This window comes from Phymastichus coffea, unplaced genomic scaffold, assembly GCF_024137745.1.
Source record: "Phymastichus coffea isolate CEN01 unplaced genomic scaffold, Cenicafe_Pcof_1.1 PCOF00030, whole genome shotgun sequence".
NCBI lineage: Eukaryota > Metazoa > Arthropoda > Insecta > Hymenoptera > Eulophidae > Phymastichus > Phymastichus coffea.
This window is the reverse complement of record NW_026706841.1, coordinates 2,823,454-2,832,643: the sequence shown is the minus strand read 5'-3', so window position 1 is coordinate 2,832,643 and position 9,190 is coordinate 2,823,454. Positions and strand designations below refer to the sequence as shown.

Genomic DNA, 9,190 nt, shown 5'->3' with positions numbered 1-9,190 from the left:
CAGAAAATTTTGACTATTCCGAGTGATCATATTATCAATATCATAAGTAACTTTACGTGAATGTATTTAGCAAATTTTACATAAATAAATATTCAGCAGATCGGTAAAAAGCATTCTGTATTTCTTTGTTAACAGAACGAAATACTTGAGAAATGGCGGGAGGTCATTCCCGATTTAATGAAGCATCACAATGTTTGCGAATTGCATTTTAAAGAAAATGAAATAGAAAAGACCTTCAATCAAAAGTTGAAAGATGGTTCAATATTCACGATGATCAAAGAAAAACCCTCATTGAAAGAAGGCTCTCTTCCTATCATATTTCCTAATGTGGTCGAGTTCGACGAAGGCTTAACTAAATCAAAGGCTACAGGCAGTATACAAGAATGTATGATATATTTCATATTTAATTTAATAATTGAAATAACAATATATACAATTGGTTGAGATTTCCAAATAAATTGCAAATGATTTTTCTGCGCCGCGAGTGTATTGTCGCCACGCCACGCTTTGTACCATCAAGCAGAGTTTAATTGTGTTTTTTCCGAAAATTTGGTTGGAATTAAAAACATTCTTTATTTATCCACTTTGTAACATCATTTTTATTCTTTTATAATGGAAATGGTAACATTTTTATTACTTTTAAGATTGATTAATGATTAGTAGATCTTATAATATAAATATTTATTGGCTTACTTTTACATCGTCACAGTTAATAATCAATGTTTTCGAAAATTACAGAGGGAAATCGAAAAATTCATCACTTTTATGTGAATTTGCTTATATTTGAAATGCATTAGAATATTTTTCATGAAGCGCTGAACAAAATAGGCTTAAAGTTAAAAACAAAAGTTATTTGCAGTTTATTGATGAATGTTATAATTCAAATCTATACGAGGATACCACATAAACTAGATTTTTTTTTAATTATTAGAAAATTTGGATGTGAAAAATAATATTTTAATCAATAATATATGGCAATTTCTGATTACATGCTTCTACATATACTGTCTTCGGTTTCACAGATGTTTCAACTAATGCTAGTGCAAAAGCATTAGAAGTGTCGAATGCAAGCAGCTCAACAGATTCGAATGTATCAAATACACATGAGTGTATTGTGAGCGCAGATAATTTAAATAATCATGTTAATTCTGTACAGTGTTCTGTAAATTACATTGAAACAATGGACATACTTGTTGTTTATAAAAATGTCGACTCAACTAGACATGTACATTCAGCAAATATTACAGACGATAAGGCTATTACAAGCAAGACTATTTCCAATGTTACAGTCGTAAATGTGATGGGAAATGTTAATTGCTCTATTATTAACTTAGATTACGAAAATGAAAAAAGCTTGAGCTAGCATTTCAGTAATTTAAATAATTCTGCCATAAATCTCGATTCTTCTAAAAAAGAAGTTGAAGTATTGGACTCGACAATTATTTCTAATAATGGTTACTTAATTGAAAGTATGACTAATCAGGAAAAATTTATTAATATATGCAATGAATTCAATAACAACCCTAGCTGTATTACAATACCTGCTCAATGGATCCCTCAAGTTATTACAAACCAAATTCCGTGTATTATGTTTTTTGAGTGGAAAGAGATGTATGTGAGCTGTGAAAAGCGTATTGTACTTTTTTCAGACATGAAAGTTCACGTAAGTTTCAATCCCGTAATGGAATTCAATTTTTACGAATAAATGGACATTTCTTAATAAAAATGTTTCCCAAACGTATATTTATAATGCATCTAGCGTGACACACATTTAAAGTATTCATAACAATCTTTTATTGTAGATTTACATTGAAGAAAACCGTGTAAATATTGATGATAAACAAAGGGTTGATAATTGCAAGGATATCGAACAACTTATAAAGTTTGTTAATTATATGGTCATACCATGTCTCAAAATGGACGGCATAAAAAAGTACCATATTCTTCGTCATATTAACATACAATTACTTTAATTTATAGAGTTAAGAACGTTTTATGTAAATGTTGTTTCGAAATCAGGTCGGAAAAATGTTATGGATTCATTCTCAAGAAGGTTAGTTCACCAGGTCCGCCAGTAATGCAATGCAAATAATGCTCCGCTGCTCGGTTGAGGTTGAGAAAGAAAGTAAATGCGAAAGAAATAAAGCTTAAGGAGAAAAGAAAAAGGAAACAATTAGTTATGTCTTTGAAAAATGTGAGGCGCAAATATGGGAGATAACAGGAACAAGTAATGTGAAAAGATAATGTATATTATATATTGTATCTATAGAAAAGTAAATCTTCTTTCTCGTATTGTTCTTATTGTTTATTGACCGTGACATACGGTAACAAAAGAGAGATGTATACGATAGTGTTTGGACATAACTGAAATCTTTAAGATTATCAATTATATGATTATCTTCATCATGCTACTTATTTAATCGCAAGTTTAATTTATCATTATAAATATCATGTTAGATTGTTAGGTTGAAAGGAAAATTATGCAAATTCAAAATGAATGTACCAAGACGTCAGAGGAGGCGGCTATAAAAATTAGCGAGAAGTTTCCGGAAAATCAACGATTAAATATACAAGCATACGTGACTGCATCGAAGGTCAAAGGTAGTAAAGGCATAAGATATTCGACACAGTGTATCTATGAGTATTTGATGCTTCGAATAAAAAGGAAGAAAACTTACCATCACTTGCGATCACGTTAGATACTTATCCTACCATTATTAATAACACTTAGTCGTTACATGAAGCGAATGAAAGGAGCATACGGTTTGGACCAAAGCACTTTCAACATTTTAAAAACGAAAACTGAAAGCATGAATTCCAATGATGTCCTGGGTTAACAATTATAAATTCATTATTCTCATAATCACATAACTCTATGTAAATAGTACGAAAATGTCTTTTGGTATGTCGTTTATCGATAGCTAAATTATCGAGCATTTAGGTGATATTTTCCTTCTTTTCACGACAAAATCGTCAATTAGCACTAGTGCAATAAACCACTAACGTTTCTTTCCAATGAATTATTATTTAACGTGAAAAATATTGTAACCATTTTACAAATTCTTTTTATTAACTAACTAATTGAAGCAATATATTAAACAAAAGAGTCTTTTATTTGAATCGTCAAGAAATTACTCCAAATTTGAAATACACACCTTTTTTATTCTTTGAGACAGAATAACCAAAGTTAGTGTTCGTTTGTTATTAATAACATGAATGTAAACCCGTCAAACATTTTCGAATACCAAATTGCTTTTTATCAATAATTGCGCATGACTAATTCGACTCTCTACATTTATTTTGTAATATAACCTGACATCGTATATAAAATCAAGTAGCGCAACAGAGTTTTGGGGCAACGGGTTTACCATGGCTGTCATGTGAAACTTGTTGAGGTGATTTCTTTAATAAGGCAATGGTTTGCTATTTTTACAACTATTGTCTGTATAAACGAAAAAATTTCACGACACTGTTACTGGAATATTTTATACTTGTAATACGGTAGATGATAATTTATTTATTAACTATATTTCGTTTGCAGGAGTTATTCTTGTAGATGAGATGAAGCTTGCAAAATCACTATCGTTTTAATAGGCAAAATTTACAATTCGAAGGCTTCACTAATCTTGGCAAGTATACTCCCAAACACCAACAAGGAGTTAAAGGTGATCACGCGTTGGTGATTATGTTTCAACCTTTTAAAGGGAAATGGGTACAAGCATTAGGATGCTTCTTAAGCAAAGGTAGCGCAACTGGAACAGTTTTGCATCACATATTGCTGGAATGTACTCGTATTATATTGGCTGAAAAAGCTGGACTAAAAGTTGATGCGGTCACGAGCGACGGTGCATCGTGGAATCAAAATATGTGAGAACAGTTTGGTGTAAATGAGGAGAATATAAGTATTCCTCACGTAGCTGAGACTGATCCTGATTCCATGCGGCGATTATGGTTTTTATCGGATTTTCCACATTTGATAAAATGTTTGCGCAACTTTTTTTCAAAGCAGGGACGCTAAGATAACATTTGGGAAAGATATTTTGTGTATTAATATACGCTTTACTTTTGCTACAATTTTTGCTTATTTCAAAATCTCGTTTGAAAGCTTCGACTGCAGTAGGAGCTTGCCAGATCGCCATTTAATTACATGTGACTAATCGAGCTTTTGAGTTATGAATATAATTTATCTTATTAATTTACGGTACAATAAAAGATTCTCATGATTATCATCATGAGCTGTCGTGCAAATATCAATTTATATTTCGTTATTAGGAAAGTTCGCTCATTAAAACTTCGTTTACACCTATTGTCTTCTTAAATATTATTTCATTATAATTTAATTTACTTAGCTCAAACTTGCTCGAATCCTCACGCTATGTTTTATTCAAACTTATAATAAAATATTATGTCAGTAAAATGATTTGTTATTTTTTAAATTTAATGGAGATACCTGATGGGCTAGTAACCTTAAATCATTGATATTCGTTGCTTGAAGTGGAAAATCCGAAAAGTTACAATATGGAAGTTAATTACAAAATCAGAGAAGAGCATATCAGACCACAGTACTATCAAAAAATGAACGTGGCGATGGCATTTCAAGTAATGTATAACTTCAGTGAATAGTATGCGCTTTGTAACTCTAATTTTTTTAATTGAATTTTGCAATCTTAAGCGGAGAAAATTATTGTTGCTTATATAGTTCTTTGGAGCTGGCGATGCAATGACCGTTTTGAAAGACAATAATCCTGGTTTGAGTGATTGCGATGGGACTATTAAATTCTGTAATAGGGTGAAAAGTTTAATAAAAGCTATGAATTGCCGAACTCCAATTGATAATATGAAGATAGGGAATGCTTTGTATAAGGTAAATTATATTATTATTTGATTGATTATTACGAAATAAATTTATATTACATTGCATTTTTTATTAATATTATAATTTTAGATTGTTGAAGATTTCATTGTTTATCTTGAAAAGTGGGAACAAAAAGCTAAAGATTAGAATATGGAGTTCATGCCTCCAAGTACATGCTATGGTTTGAACATATCTTTGAAAGCAACTTTAAAAATATGTAATTTCCTTGTCAACACCTGTGGTTTCAAATACTTGATGACAGCTCGTTTAAATCAAGACAGTTTGGAAGTACGTTAAGTCTAAATATTTTAGATATAATATTCTTCACGAATGTCTAACTTTTATTTAGATTGTCTGCATTATTTATATAAGCCTGGTAATTTCCAAGCGCGTGCATCGATCCTACCTTTTTTCTTTTTTTATTTAACAATGAAACGAAAATTCTAAATGAGCCTTAGATTATCGACATACCTATAATAAATTCATGAATTACTAGCGAAGATAACCTCGCTCTCTAATGCTCGTATATTTTTACAATTGTGCTAAAATATAATTAATAGTTTTATATTTCATAAAATTGTATCATTATTTAATATTTGTTGACGTAGTCACATTTAAAATTTTTGAGATCGACCAATTACTATCGTATAAGTAACATAAAAAATGGTATTATTATTTGTAACGGGGGGGTTATCTGAAAAATGGAAAATTTATTTAAGAACAAATTCCCACGATGCAGAACAAACCGCCGCTCCGTTAAACACGTATGATAGTACGTGTATTCGCCTTAACGTCAGATGATTTACCCTAGTTGTCTTCTATTAAACGGAGTTGAACTCACTTTAAGTCACGTGTTTTGTGACACTCGTTGAGTTTTAAGTGTGAGCGACTTTACTCCTAATCTTCTTAATCCCCTAGATGTAATTGGATCAAAACCTAAGCCTTTTTCAATTACTTAAGCTACTAGGAAAATTAAATTACGAAAACGGCGAATAAATTTAACAGACTCTAATTAATAAAAATTACTACAGTCTTTGTAAGGCCGAAAGACTACCGCACGCGAATAAGATTTTACAATTAGTTATATTCGGTGAAAGAGAGAGAGAGAGTAGATTCGAATTATACCGCGAACTAACGCTCGACGCGAATACAAAAAATAACGCTATCACGAATAGACAAAATACCGAATGTATTTTGTATCGCTTATAATGACGGAAGGTGCACCTACCATGCGGTGCAATTACGGTGATCAGCCGTAATTGTTGTTGCAAAAATATCAACTGCCGCTGCCCCTTGATTATCAGCTGCGCTGCCTTGTACTGCTTCCATTTAGCTACAATCTGCTGCTTCTGCACTGCTACTTGCTGCTGCTTTTTATCTTGAGAATACCGTTGCACTCACGCACGAAATTGTCCCAGAAAACTAATTATTCGGCGAAAATAAAGTGCAATACAAATTGGCGGTAAATTCACGTTCACAGCTGAGGCGTAACTGCCTATTCAAAAGATAGCGCTCCCCCTCTCTCTCTTAACTGTTAGAACTAACGCGCGAGAAGCAGAATCGCGAACGGTTCGATTAATTAAATCGACTACCGTTGCATATTACATTAATCTCATAAAAATATTTTATTCACAGCGATTTTTCGGTATGATGCGTAATTATTGCGGTTCAAATGACCATCTCGATTCGGCGCTGTTTATACAAACTTACAGGCTTGTTTCAACTTACTCGTTATTCAAACCACCGAAAGGATCAAACGTTACGGGCAGTGCTCTTATGAAAAGCTTAACTTTGTAACGGTCCTATTTATGAGCTGTTTATTAAATGACTGCTACTAGTCTAACGTATTTATCTGTTAGTCAAAACAATACATTAAGCGGCGCTACCTCACTGTTTACGCGACTGTATACAAATAAGAGTTTAGTCAAAACAAATAGCGTGACGTCACAAATAATAGACATAGATATACTGAACCATAATATTGAGAAAAATATGTTAATCATAGATAATTTGAATATAACAAAGTATCAACTATATAGATTTTAACATACAGATTCACAATATCTCATTTAATTATAAATTTATAATGAATATCGATATGTAAAGTTAATTTATTTATTAACATATGAAATATTAGAAAAATATAAATAATTTATATGTAAAATGAATAAGCATAGAACATGAGTAAGAATTGGTTTCATTAATAACAGCTAAATAACAACTGTTATTAATAAATAAACAAATAATAATTTATTTAAACAATAAGCTATATATAGAACGAAAATATTAAGTTAATACTTGATAATGACAATTTTATGATTTAGAAATCTTAGATAATTAATCTAATAATCGCATATTAAGATTAGAAGAAAACCGTTGCAAATATGAAAAATTAGTCATAATTCAAATGTTATTAATTAATTTAAATAATTAATTTTGGAAAATACTTCCAAAATTAATCAACTTTAAGGTTATATGAAATTTTAACAATTTTCTATTGTAAATAATGTAATATCACGTTAATTAACTTTATTAGTTAATAACTTTTGACGACACTATTGGCGATAATTGTATATTGTATAAAATCAACAAATAACTAATTCTGTAAAATTTACACGTGTTAAAAACTTAATATTAATGGCTATTTACTTGTAAATTAAGAAAAACCATTTCTCAAAATTCGCGAATGTCTCTCGAATTTTCGATGAAATCTCTCCTGCAATAATAAGCGGGACAATCTGTGTATAAATAGTCCCACCTTTGCACAGGCTAGATTCATTCACTTCTAGCCTTGCAAAGTGAGCGCATGAGTCTGAATAAACTTGGAATAACACCTAAGTTCTTTCTCTCATTGTGATTTACTAAGCAAGACTAACCTTTCCTTATAATTTGAGCTCGACTTATAGAACATCTCGCGCTATAAGAAACTTAGCCCGAATTATATCCTATCAAAGAAAGACTTTAGCTCTGCTTATGGGACAACTCGCACCATAAGAAACTAGGGCATTGTCTGACTTTCCTCAATATTTTGCAATTACTTATATATATTTGATTTACTTAATGATTATATTTGTTTCATTTATTTATTATCTTGAAATTAGAGTAAAATCATCGGAAACAAATTCTTACTCATTAGCTACATTACAAGAGTTCGAATTATTTTTATTTATAAGTGATACGAACATCACAACTTCAATAACAGATGCTACAGATATTAATGACGTAGAAAAAAAACAACAATGGGATGAACTAATTGACACATTACTGGACAGAGAAGTGGGTATGGATCAATTTAAGAAGGTTGCTGTCAAGTTCGAAGAGCGTGATTATATGAAATTTACTACCTCTCAATACGTAATTGCATACGTAGCTGGATATGTGGCAAGAAAATCAGCTCGATGTGCCAATATAATGGAAGTAGACACTAACGGTAAAAAGCGTCGTCTAGTTTGTTCAGTTTGTCCACAACACTATATCTCGACAACAAAGAGCTCGTCCCAAATTCTTACAAGCTCATACAAATCAGAAATAGAGGTGGTTTAATGCAGCCTTCTATACAGCTTATTAATTTAATTAATATTTTAGAAAGAGCTATTTCGACAGTTATCAATGATCAGCAGATCATTTATGCGGAATTATTATACGACGTTACCGCAAAATTGGCAGAAATACCACCACTTCCATTACTTGGCTGTAAAGAGCACAATACTGCATTCACTCATAAAATTGTTGCTTTCTTCTTGACGGCACGAATGTTTTTTGTCTCGAAGCAATCTAACAAGAATGACAATATTGAGAAAGAAATGACAAGAGAAAGAAGAAAGCTTTCAAAGCTCTCGAATGTTCCTGCGACAGAAACGAATAGTGTTGGCATCGTAAAACAACCTGATAAAATTAAAACCAAGAACGCTACGAAAAACACAAGAAAAAGAAAATATAACCGTTCCAGTATCGAAGTTGAAGTAAAACCTGCCGCGAAAAAACAACGTATAGGAAAAGAAAACAAATTTGCGAATAAGTTAATAGTGAATCGCCGATAATTAAATAATATTGTTTATTTCAATGATAAATTTTGTAATGATGGAAAGAAGGGAAATAGTGAGAGATGGAAATCCAATTAATTTTAATTATATTCAGTAACGTTTCATCAGCACATTTGCTGACCTCTTCAGGCTGATTTCTCTCGTAGTCAAATTATTATAAGCTAAAACGAGCCAACACGTAGCCAGTCACGCTACCATATATATAAATAATATTGTTTGTGAAGGTACGATATCGACGTGTAAATAAATCATTATACAAAAATTATACTCGTGTAAATACCCTTGAAGTCAA

At 31.3% G+C, this 9,190-nt stretch overlaps 1 pseudogene; it reads left to right on the top strand.

Annotated features, from left to right (window-relative positions):
- The first annotated feature begins 2,552 nt into the window (after positions 1 to 2,552).
- LOC131663054 (uncharacterized) lies at positions 2,553 to 8,895 on the top strand (annotated as a pseudogene).
- The last annotated feature ends 295 nt before the right edge of the window (positions 8,896 to 9,190 follow it).